This window comes from Oncorhynchus gorbuscha, unplaced genomic scaffold, assembly GCF_021184085.1.
Source record: "Oncorhynchus gorbuscha isolate QuinsamMale2020 ecotype Even-year unplaced genomic scaffold, OgorEven_v1.0 Un_scaffold_1678, whole genome shotgun sequence".
Lineage (NCBI taxonomy): Eukaryota > Metazoa > Chordata > Actinopteri > Salmoniformes > Salmonidae > Oncorhynchus > Oncorhynchus gorbuscha.
In genome coordinates, this window is record NW_025746386.1 from 1 (window position 1) to 12500 (window position 12500).

Below are 12500 nucleotides of genomic sequence, written 5' to 3' on the forward strand. Positions count from 1 at the left end.
AATCAAATCAAATTTTATTTGTCACATACACATGGTTAGCAGATGTTAATCAGTAGATGGTATTGAGTACAGTATATACATATGAGATGAGTGTGTAGACAAAGTAAACAAAGTGGCATAGTTAAAGTGGCTAGTGATACATGTGTTACATAAGGATGCAGTCGATGATGTAGAGTACAGTATATACATATGCATATGAGATTAATAATGTAGGGTAAGTAACATTATATAAGGTAGCATTGTTTAAAGTGGCTAGTGATATATTTACATCATTTCCCATCAATTCCCATTATTAAAATGGCTGGAGTTGGGTCAGTGTCAATGACAGTGTGTTGGCAGCAGCCACTCAGTGTTAGTGGTGGCTGTTTAACAGTCTGATGGCCTTGAGAGATAGAAGCTGTTTTTCAGTCTCTCGGTCCCAGCTTTGATGCACCTGTACTGACCTCGCCTTCTGGATGATAGCGGGGTGAACAGGCAGTGGTTCGGGTGGTTGATGTCCTTGATGATCTTTATGGCCTTCCTGTAACAACGGGTGGTGTAGGTGTCCTGGAGGGCAGGTAGTTTGCCCCCGGTGATGCGTTGTGCAGTCCTCACTACCCTCTGGAGAGCCTTACGGTTGAGGGCGGAGCAGTTGCCGTACCAGGCGGTGATACAGCCCGCCAGGATGCTCTCGATTGTGCATCTGTAGAAGTTTGTGAGTGCTTTTGGTGACAAGCCGAATTTCTTCAGCCTCCTGAGGTTGAATAGGCGCTGCTGCGCCTTCTTCACGACGCTGTCAGTGTGAGTGGACCAATTCAGTTTGTCTGTGATGTGTATGCCGAGGAACTTAAAACTAGCTACCCTCTCCACTACTGTTCCATCGATGTGGATAGGGGGTGTTCCCTCTGCTGTTTCCTGAAGTCCACAATCATCTCCTTAGTTTTGTTGACGTTGAGTGTGAGGTTATTTTCCTGACACCACACTCCGAGGGCCCTCACCTCCTCCCTGTAGGCCGTCTCGTCGTTGTTGGTAATCAAGCCTACCACTGTTGTGTCGTCCGCAAACTTGATGATTGAGTTGGAGGCGTGCGTGGCCACGCAGTCGTGGGTGAACAGGGAGTACAGGAGAGGGCTCAGAACGCACCCTTGTGGGGCCCCGTGTTGAGGATCAGCGGGGAGGAGATGTTGTTGCCTACCCTCACCACCTGGGGGCGGCCCGTCAGGAAGTCCAGTACCCAGTTGCACAGGGCGGGGTCGAGACCCAGGGTCTCGAGCTTGATGACGAGCTTGGAGGGTACTATGGTGTTGAATGCCGAGCTGTAGTCGATGAACAGCATTCTCACATAGGTATTCCTCTTGTCCAGGTGGGTTAGGGCAGTGTGCAGTGTGGTTGAGATTGCATCGTCTGTGGACCTATTTGGGCGGTAAGCAAATTGGAGTGGGTCTAGGGTGTCAGGTAGGGTGGAGGTGATATGGTCCTTGACTAGTCTCTCAAAGCACTTCATGATGACGGAAGTGAGTGCTACGGGGCGGTAGTCGTTTAGCTCAGTTACCTTAGCTTTCTTGGGAACAGGAACAATGGTGGCCCTCTTGAAGCATGTGGGAACAGCAGACTGGTATAGGGATTGATTGAATATGTCCGTAAACACACCGGCCAGCTGGTCTGCGCATGCTCTGAGGGCGCGGCTGGGGATGCCGTCTGGGCCTGCAGCCTTGCGAGGGTTAACACGTTTAAATGTCTTACTCACCTCGGCTGCAGTGAAGGAGAGACCGCATGTTTCCGTTGCAGGCCGTGTCAGTGGCACTGTATTGTCCTCAAAGCGGGCAAAAAGTTATTTAGTCTGCCTGGGAGCAAGACATCCTGGTCCGTGACTGGGCTGGATTTCATCTTGTAGTCCGTGATTGACTGTAGACCCTGCCACATGCCTCTTGTGTCTGAGCCATTGAATTGAGATTCCACTTTGTCTCTGTACTGACGCTTAGCTTGTTTGATAGCCTTACGGAGGGAATAGCTGCACTGTTTGTATTCAGTCATGTTGCCAGACACCTTGCCCTGATTAAAAGCAGTGGTTCGCGCTTTCAGTTTCACGCGAATGCTGCCATCAATCCACGGTTTCTGGTTAGGGAATGTTTTTATCGTTGCTATGGGAACGACATCTTCGACGCACGTTCTAATGAACTCGCACACCGAATCAGCGTATTCGTCAATATTCCCTTCTGACGCAATATGAAACATGTCCCAGTCCACGTGATGGAAGCAGTCTTGGAGTGTAGAGTCAGCTTGGTCTGACCAGCGTTGGACAGACCTCAGCGTGGGAGCCTCTTGTTTTAATTTCTGCCTGTAGGCAGGGATCAGCAAAATGGAGTCGTGGTCAGCTTTCCCGAAAGGGGGGCGGGGCAGGGCCTTATATGCGTCGCGGAAGTTAGAGTAACAATGATCCAAGGTTTTACCACCCCTGGTTGCGCAATCGATATGCTGATAAAATTTAGGGAGTCTTGTTTTCAGATTGGCTTTGTTAAAATCCCCAGCTACAATGAATGCAGCCTCCGGATAAATGTTTTCCAGTTTGCAAAGAGTTAAATAAAGTTCGTTCAGAGCCATCGATGTGTCTGCTTGGGGGGATATATACGGCTGTGATTATAATCGAAGAGAATTCTCTTGGAAGATAATGCGGTCTACATTTGATTGAGAGGAATTCTAAATCAGGTGAACAGAAGGATCTGAGTTCCTGTATGTTTCCTTCATCACACCATGTCCCGTTAGTCATGAGGCATACGCCCCCGCCACTCTTCTTACCAGAGAGATGTTTGTTTCTGTCGGCGCGATGCGTGGAGAAACCCGTTGGCTGCACCGCCCTGGATAGCGTTTTCCCAGTAAGCCATGTCTCCGTAAAGCAGAGAACGTTGCAGTCTCTGATGTCCCTCTGGAATGCCACCCTTGCTCGGATTTCATCAACCTTGTTGTCGAGAGACTGGACATTGGCAAGAAGAATACTGGGAAGTGGTGCGCGATGTGCCCTTTTTCGGAGTCTGACCAGAACACCGCCGCGTTTCCCTCTTTTTCGGAGTCGTTTCCTTGGGTCGCTGCGTGCGATCCATTCCGTTGTCCTGTTTGTAAGGCAGAACACAGGATCCGCGTTGCGGAAAACATATTCTTGGTCGTACTGATGGTGAGTTGACGCTGATCTTATATTCAGTAGTTCTTCTCGACTGTATGTAATGAAACCTAAGATGACCTGGGGTACTAATGTAAGAAATAACACGTAAAAAAAACAAAAAACTGCATAGTTTCCTAGGAACGCGAAGCGAGGCGGCCATCTCAGTCGGCGCCGGAAGGATACTAGTTCTATCTTGACGGAAAACGTTGTAGTTGGGTATGGAAATCTCAGAAATGTTGGTGGCCTTCCTCAGCCAGGATTCAGACACGGCAAGGACATCGGGGTTGGCGGAGTGTGCTAAAGCAGTGAGTAAAAAAAACTTGAGTGTGGTAGAATAGATTCAGGGAATAATGTGCAGAGAGGCGTATGGTGAGGTGCGGGTACAGTGGAGGTTAGCCCAGGCACTGAGTGACGATAAGAAAGGTTGCATCTCTGGACACGCTGGTTATACTGGGTGTGGTCACTGCATGTGTGGGAGTTGGGACAAAGGAGGTATCTGAGGCATGTACAGTGGGACTAGGGGCTCTGCACTAAAGTAAAACAATTATTGACGGACAGCAAGGGGCACACTCTAACCTCAGACATAATTACAAACAAAGCATTTGTGTTTAGCAAGTCAGATCAGAGGCAGTAGAGATGAAGAGGGAAGTTCTCTTGATATGTGTGATTTGGTCCATTTATGTAAAAATGTAACGAGTACTTTTGGGTGTCAGGGAAAATGTATGGAGTAAAAAGTACATTATTTTCTTTAGGAATATAGTGAAGTAAAAGTAAAAGTTCGCAAAAATATAAATAGTAAAGTAAAGTACACATACCCCAAAAAACGACTTAAGTAGTATTTAAAGTATTTAAAGTATATATACTTTAGTACTTTACACCACTGCCTATATCAGGTGACATCACTCAGTTCTGCCTACAGAAAAAGACTAATGACAATAAAAGACAAGAAGCGTTAACCTTTTTCAAATGCCAGACCGTATGTACTATGATACATGCACAACATGAGGGAGCAATTGCATAATCCACAAATCATACAGCAACACCATAAAAGGTTGCAGTTGAAATTACGTCATGGTCAAGTAGTCTGTAATGTCCGTTTTGCATAGATTTTCCTAAATGAAAAATACAGTTTCTGGCAGCGGTGGGATTCGAACCCACGCCATCGAAATGACTGGAGCCTAAATCCAGCGCCTTAGACCACTCGGCCACGCTACCTCAACGAACACGAATACAATTTTCTAGTATATAAAATTAGAATTTTGAGAATTTCCGTGTTCAACGAACTTTTGTACATTTCATGCAATATTAAATATTCAAATGTATACAAATGTATATTCGGCAAATTAATTTACGTATCTCATCAGTTGTAATGACCATAGATGGCTACCACAGCATTCTGCAGCGATAAGTCATTATATCTGGTTTGCGCTTAGTGAGACTATCATTTGATTTACAACAACACAATGCCCCAACACACCTCAAGGCTGTGTAAGGGCTATTTGACCAATAAGGAGAGTGATGGAGTGCGGCATCAGACGACCTGGCTTGCACAATCCCCCGACCTCAACCCAATTGGGAAAGTTTGGGATGAGTCAGACCGCAGAGTGAAGGATAAGCAGCCAACAAGTGCTCAGCATATGTGGGAACTCCTTCAAGACTTTTGGAAAAGCAATCCAGGTGAAGCTGGTTGAGAGAATGCCCCCTAATGCTCATGCTATATGGCGTCTGAAGGTCCTCCTGCAACCTGTTGGTAGGAAAACGGGTAGAGACCAACACCCAGGCAGTGGTTTTGGTTGCCACTGATGCCCTGAGGTGGTACAGAAGAAAGGGGGCCCTCGACCCCAGGCAAAGGGGGGTCGAGGACCCCACAAAACCTAAGGTCCCGGCGGCCACGGCCTGACAGCACTGTGGTGAGATGGAATAGGGGCTTACCCCGTGCATTCCACGCATCGACCTGGTATTGCAGTACCTCCAGGAACAATGCACCCCCTAAGGTTGTCAAAAGAGAATAATCGTGTGAGCTAAGTGACCTAAAACTTGGATGTTCATAGCCTACTTTCATGTAATTTATGTGTCATTTTCCTGTTTGTGCTCATGTCAAGGCTAAAATTGCTAATATGATACTATAATACATAACCAGGCAATTGTTGAATATTGACTGCCTTATGAAATATTAGAATTTGTTAGAAGTCAAGTACTTATATTGCCCACTAGTTGAAAATATGCAAATAGCCTAAATGTACTGTAAATGTAAGCAAAATGTATTACATTTACATTTAAGTCATTGTATGTGTTACATGGCTACTTCTCACTATACTTGTCCTCCTTATACTTTTTCCAAATAAAATAAATAGATCTCTGAAAACAGCAGAAAAATATCAATATTGCTGAATGTTTTTTGCTCCAATAGTATATTCTTGTTCCATTCTATTCTTGTTAATTTAGTCCATTAGGGCCCTGTAAAATCCCTTCAATGTTCTGCCTCTCAAAAGTACACCTTTTTAATCGAAATATAACACGATTGGAAATCAAATCAAATCAAATCAAACTGTACGTGTCACATACACATGGTTAGCAGATGTTAATGCGAGTGTAGCGAAATGCTTGTGCTTCTAGTTCCGGCAATGCAGTAATAACCAACAAGTAATCTAGCTAACAATTCCTAAACTACTACCTTATAGACACAAGTGTAAGGGGATAAAGAATATGTACATAAAGATATATGAATGAGTGATGGTACAGAGCGGCATAGGCAAGATACAGTAGATGGTATTGAGTACAGTATATACATATGAGATGAGTATGTAAACAAAGCGGCATAGTTAAAGTGGCTAGTGATACATGTATTATATAAAGATGCAGTAGATGATATAGAGTACAGTTTATACGTATACATATGAGATGAATAATGTAGGGTATGTAAACATTATATTAGGTAGCATTGTTTAAAGTGGCTAGTGAAGCCTTTCCTTCTCTACCAGAAGAAGGTAATCATTAGTCTCATCGCTTTTTAAAAAAATAAACAATTATTCCCCCTCTTCTCCATTTACATTTCCGGTTGGCCGTTTATCCCTGCTTCTCCAGGTTTTCGCTCTCAAAAGCACACCCTTTTAATCGAAATATAACACGATTGGATGTTCTATGTCCACGACAACGTTTAAAACCCTAGCAGGAGACCACTTTTGAGGTCTGGGAAAAATTGAAGACATATCGATTTTGGGTGTGTAGTTACCCTTTACACGCAAGTGTGCGCCAGGAAGAGACATTTGTTTGGTTAAGCAGTGTTGCTGTAGCTCTCATGTGATTGCGGAGTTTGCAAAACAAATGGCCACTGGATTGATGCAAATAATGATGATATAATTCTGCCAAGCTGGCATAGGCTACTTTGCAGTTAACATTTCATTGAGAAGGTTTTTGTGGGAAGCCTTTCCTTCTCTACCAGAAGAAGGTCATCATTAGCCTCATCGCTAACGGCTACACAAAGTGTAGCGCTCCGCTCGCATGCGCACAGAAACTGGGCAGTCCTGTGCCGTTTCTGAAAGTTGGGTGGAAATACGAATCACTGATGCATTTTGTTGATGTCTAATGATTCACTTGGGCAAATGAATGCATTTTCTAACAAGTTGAAAGGATTTAGTTGATTTCCTCCTTAGTTCAAAACATTTTTGAATATTGTTGAATTTCGGTTTAAAGTCTGGATTCCGTGATTCCGTGCGGGCGCGCCGTATTATATAGTCCATGAAGTTGTCATAAGTGTGAACACAGGATATGCCCTCTCCCCCCCCCCCCACCCCACCCCACCCCACAAGAGTGAAATATATGGTCTGGAAATGTAAGCAAGGTTTGAGCTTTGTCAGTGTGTCACAACGTGGACAGTTCTCTGTCTCCTGATGAATAAGCGGCACATTGACTTTATATAGTGTACCAAGAGAGGTCCCTTCGCTTACGGCCATACCAGCCTGAATACGCCCGATCTCGTCCGATCTCGGAAGCTAAGCAGGGTCGGGCCTGGTTAGTACTTGGATGGGAGACCGCCTGGGAATACCAGGTGCTGTACATTTTAGCAGATGCTAATGTAGAGGTAGCGTAAATCTTATGTCATTGTTCCGCAACTGCCTTGATAATTTATCGCCCTAATAATTAAAACTATGTCTTTTATTGGACTACATGAACAGTTTGTTAGTGCTGCCCTGCCCTGATGGTACAATCATGGACAGTGATGGTATCGTTTCCCTCGAAATGAGATGCACTACATTCAGCATTTGTTTTTAGGCTCGGAGACTGTCTGTCGTCCATTAGGGCCCTGTAAAATGTAGGGTAAAACGCCCTAATAATGTTGTGTCTTTTTAGTTGGCTAGTGCAGTTTGTTAGTGCTGCCCATTTCCCTAATCAAATCCAATCATGGACAGTGCATCTGTCAAATGTGGCACCACTACATTCAGCATTTGTTTTTAGGCTTGAGACTGTCAATGTCTGTTCCATTCAGTTTGTCTGTAAAATCCCTTCAATGTTTTGAATGCTGAAACCCCCTCTCCCTTCTGTTAAATATATAAACAATTACTCCCCCTCTTCTCCGTTTACATTTCCCGGTTGGTTTTTATCCCTGCTTCTCCAGGTTTTCGCCTCAAAAGCACACCCTTTTAATCGAAATATAACACGATTGGATGTTCTATGTCCACGACAACGTTTAAAACCCTAGCAGGAGACCACTTTTGAGGTCTGGGAAAAATTGAAGACATATCGATTTTGGGGTGTAGTTACCCTTTACACGCAAGTGTGCGCCAGGAAGAGACATTTGTTTGGTTAAGCAGTGTTGCTGTAGCTCTCGTGATTGCGGAGTTTGCAAAACAAATGGCCACTGGATTGATGCAAATAATGATGATATAATTCTGCCAAGCTGGCATAGGCTACTTTGCAGTTAACATTTCATTGAGAAGGTTTTTGTGGGAAGCCTTTCCTTCTCTACCAGAAGAAGGTCATCATTAGCCTCATCGCTAACGGCTACACAAAGTGTAGCGCTCCGCTCGTGCGTGCATGCAGCACAGAAACTGGGCAGTCCTGTGACGTTTCTGAAAGTTGGGTGGAAATACGAATCACTGATGCATTTTGTTGATGTCTAATGATTCACTTGGGCAAATGAATGCATTTTCTAACAAGTTGAAAGGATTTAGTTGATTTCCTCCTTAGTTCAAAACATTTTTGAATATTGTTGAATTTCGGTTTAAAGTCTGGATTCCGTGATTCCGTGCGGGCGCGCCGTATTATATAGTCCATGAAGTTGTCATAAGTGTGAACACAGGATATGCCCTCTCCCCCCCCCCCACCCCACCCCACCCCACAAGAGTGAAATATATGGTCTGGAAATGTAAGCAAGGTTTGAGCTTTGTCAGTGTGTCACAACGTGGACAGTTCTCTGTCTCCTGATGAATAAGCGGCACATTGACTTTATATAGTGTACCAAGAGAGTTCCCTTCGCTTATGGCCATACCAGCCTGAATACGCCCGATCTCGTCCGATCTCGGAAGCTAAGCAGGGTCGGGCCTGGTTAGTACTTGGATGGGAGACCGCCTGGGAATACCAGGTGCTGTAAGCTTTTTGCTCCAGTAGAGGGTACTCTTATGTCATGCGTGGAGCAACTGCCTTTTATTTATCGCCCTAATAATGTTGTGTCTTTTTATTGGACTACATGCAGTTTGTTAGTGCTGCCCTGCCCTGATCAAATCCAATCATGGACAGTGCGTTTCCCTCGAAATGTAGGCACTACATTCAGCATTTGTTTTTTAGGCTCGGAGACTGTCAATGTCTGTCGTCCATTAGGGCCCTGTAAAATCCCTTCAATGTTTTGCCTGAAACCCCCCCATTTTTTTTTTTTTTTTATTTAAACAATTACTCCCCCTCTTCTCCGTTTACATTTCCCGGTTGGCCGTTTATCCCTGCTTCTCCAGGTTTTCGCTCTCAAAAGCACACCCTTTTAATCGAAATATAACACGATTGGATGTTCTATGTCCACGACAACGTTTAAAACCCTAGCAGGAGACCACTTTTGAGGTCTGGGAAAAATTGAAGACATATCGATTTTGGGGTGTAGTTACCCTTTACACGCAAGTGTGCGCCAGGAAGAGACATTTGTTTGGTTAAGCAGTGTTGCTGTAGCTCTCATGTGATTGCGGAGTTTGCAAAACAAATGGCCACTGGATTGATGCAAATAATGATGATATAATTCTGCCAAGCTGGCATAGGCTACTTTGCAGTTAACATTTCATTGAGAAGGTTTTTGTGGGAAGCCTTTCCTTCTCTACCAGAAGAAGGTCATCATTAGCCTCATCGCTAACGGCTACACAAAGTGTAGCGCTCCGCTCTCATGCGCACAGAAACTGGGCAGTCCTGTGCCGTTTCTGAAAGTTGGGTGGAAATACGAATCACTGATGCATTTTGTTGATGTCTAATGATTCACTTGGGCAAATGAATGCATTTTCTAACAAGTTGAAAGGATTTAGTTGATTTCCTCCTTAGTTCAAAACATTTTTGAATATTGTTGAATTTCGGTTTAAAGTCTGGATTCCGTGATTCCGTGCGGGCGCGCCGTATTATATAGTCCATGAAGTTGTCATAAGTGTGAACACAGGATATGCCCTCTTCCCCCCCTGACCCCACCCCACCCCACAAGAGTGAAATATATGGTCTGGAAATGTAAGCAAGGTTTGAGCTTTGTCAGTGTGTCACAACGTGGACAGTTCTCTGTCTCCTGATGAATAAGCGGCACATTGACTTTATATAGTGTACCAAGAGAGTTCCCTTCGCTTACGGCCATACCAGCCTGAATACGCCCGATCTCGTCCGATCTCGGAAGCTAAGCAGGGTCGGGCCTGGTTAGTACTTGGATGGGAGACCGCCTGGGAATACCAGGTGCTGTAAGCTTTTTGCTCCAGTAGAGGGTACTCTTATGTCATGCGTGGAGCAACTGCCTTTTATTTATCGCCCTAATAATGTTGTGTCTTTTTATTGGACTACATGCAGTTTGTTAGTGCTGCCCTGCCCTGATCAAATCCAATCATGGACAGTGCGTTTCCCTCGAAATGTAGGCACTACATTCAGCATTTGTTTTTAGGCTCGGAGACTGTCAATGTCTGTCGTCCATTAGGGCCCTGTAAAATCCCTTCAATGTTTTGCCTGAAACCCCCCCCCCCTTAAAAAAAATTTTTTTTTTTTGAATAAACAATTACTCCCCCTCTTCTCCGTTTACATTTCCCGGTTGGCCGTTTATCCCTGCTTCTCCAGGTTTCGCTCTCAAAAGCACACCCTTTTAATCGAAATATAACACGATTGGATGTTCTATGTCCACGACAACGTTTAAAACCCTAGCAGGAGACCACTTTTGAGGTCTGGGAAAAATTGAAGACATATCGATTTTGGGGTGTAGTTACCCTTTACACGCAAGTGTGCGCCAGGAAGAGACATTTGTTTGGTTAAGCAGTGTTGCTGTAGCTCTCATGTGATTGCGGAGTTTGCAAAACAAATGGCCACTGGATTGATGCAAATAATGATGATATAATTCTGCCAAGCTGGCATAGGCTACTTTGCAGTTAACATTTCATTGAGAAGGTTTTTGTGGGAAGCCTTTCCTTCTCTACCAGAAGAAGGTCATCATTAGCCTCATCGCTAACGGCTACACAAAGTGTAGCGCTCCGCTCGCATGCGCACAGAAACTGGGCAGTCCTGTGCCGTTTCTGAAAGTTGGGTGGAAATACGAATCACTGATGCATTTTGTTGATGTCTAATGATTCACTTGGGCAAATGAATGCATTTTCTAACAAGTTGAAAGGATTTAGTTGATTTCCTCCTTAGTTCAAAACATTTTTGAATATTGTTGAATTTCGGTTTAAAGTCTGGATTCCGTGATTCCGTGCGGGCGCGCCGTATTATATAGTCCATGAAGTTGTCATAAGTGTGAACACAGGATATGCCCTCTTCCCCCCCCACCCCACCCCACCCCACAAGAGTGAAATATATGGTCTGGAAATGTAAGCAAGGTTTGAGCTTTGTCAGTGTGTCACAACGTGGACAGTTCTCTGTCTCCTGATGAATAAGCGGCACATTGACTTTATATAGTGTACCAAGAGAATTCCCTTCGCTTACGGCCATACCAGCCTGAATACGCCCGATCTCGTCCGATCTCGGAAGCTAAGCAGGGTCGGGCCTGGTTAGTACTTGGATGGGAGACCGCCTGGGAATACCAGGTGCTGTAAGCTTTTGCTCCAGTAGAGGGTACTCTTATGTCTGCACCTGGGCAACTGCCTTTTATTTATCGCCCTAATAATGTTGTGTCTTTTTATTGGACTACATGCAGTTTGTTAGTGCTGCCCTGCCCTGATCAAATCCAATCATGGACAGTGCGTTTCCCTCGAAATGTAGGCACTACATTCAGCATTTGTTTTTAGGCTCGGAGACTGTCAATGTCTGTCGTCCATTATGTCCTGTGGAGCAACTGCCCTGTAAAATCCCTTAATAATGTTGTGTCTTTTTATTGGACTACATGCAGTTTGTTAGTGCTGCCCTGCCCTAATCAAATCCAATCATGGACAGTGCGTTTCCCTCGAAATGTAGGCACTACATTCAGCATTTGTTTTTAGGCTAGACTGTCAATGTCTACTCCATTAGGGCCCTGTAAAATCCCTTCAATGTTTTGCCTGAAACCCCCCCCCGGTTGGCATTTCCCGGTTGGCCGTTTATCCCTGCTTCTCCAGGTTTTCGCTCTCAAAAGCACACCCTTTTAATCGAAATATAACACGATTGGATGTTCTATGTCCACGACAACGTTTAAAACCCTAGCAGGAGACCACTTTTGAGGTCTGGGAAAAATTGAAGACATATCGATTTTGGGGTGTAGTTACCCTTTACACGCAAGTGTGCGCCAGGAAGAGACATTTGTTTGGTTAAGCAGTGTTGCTGTAGCTCTCATGTGATTGCGGAGTTTGCAAAACAAATGGCCACTGGATTGATGCAAATAATGATGATATAATTCTGCCAAGCTGGCATAGGCTACTTTGCAGTTAACATTTCATTGAGAAGGTTTTTGTGGGAAGCCTTTCCTTCTCTACCAGAAGAAGGTCATCATTAGCCTCATCGCTAACGGCTACACAAAGTGTAGCGCTCCGCTCGCATGCGCACAGAAACTGGGCAGTCCTGTGCCGTTTCTGAAAGTTGGGTGGAAATACGAATCACTGATGCATTTTGTTGATGTCTAATGATTCACTTGGGCAAATGAATGCATTTTCTAACAAGTTGAAAGGATTTAGTTGATTTCCTCCTTAGTTCAAAACATTTTTGAATATTGTTGAATTTCGGTTTAAAGTCTGGATTCCGT

The 12500-nt window shown here is 44.5% G+C and overlaps 5 non-coding genes across 5 annotated transcripts; 4 read left to right on the forward strand and 1 right to left on the reverse strand.

Annotated features, from left to right (window-relative positions):
- Nucleotides 1-4269: 4269 nt before the first annotated feature.
- Nucleotides 4270-4351, reverse strand: trnal-uag. The gene has a single exon. It is a non-coding gene; the product is annotated as a tRNA-Leu (tRNA).
- A 2726-nt stretch (nucleotides 4352-7077) lies between these two features.
- On the forward strand, nucleotides 7078-7196 carry LOC124023756. The gene has a single exon (XR_006836748.1). It is a non-coding gene; the product is annotated as a 5S ribosomal RNA (ribosomal RNA).
- Nucleotides 7197-8610: 1414 nt separating this feature from the next.
- Nucleotides 8611-8729, forward strand: LOC124023754. The gene has a single exon (XR_006836746.1). It is a non-coding gene; the product is annotated as a 5S ribosomal RNA (ribosomal RNA).
- Nucleotides 8730-9935: 1206 nt separating this feature from the next.
- On the forward strand, nucleotides 9936-10054 carry LOC124023782. The gene has a single exon (XR_006836771.1). It is a non-coding gene; the product is annotated as a 5S ribosomal RNA (ribosomal RNA).
- A 1212-nt stretch (nucleotides 10055-11266) lies between these two features.
- LOC124023793 lies at nucleotides 11267-11385 on the forward strand. Its single transcript, XR_006836782.1, has one exon. It is a non-coding gene; the product is annotated as a 5S ribosomal RNA (ribosomal RNA).
- The last annotated feature ends 1115 nt before the right edge of the window (nucleotides 11386-12500 follow it).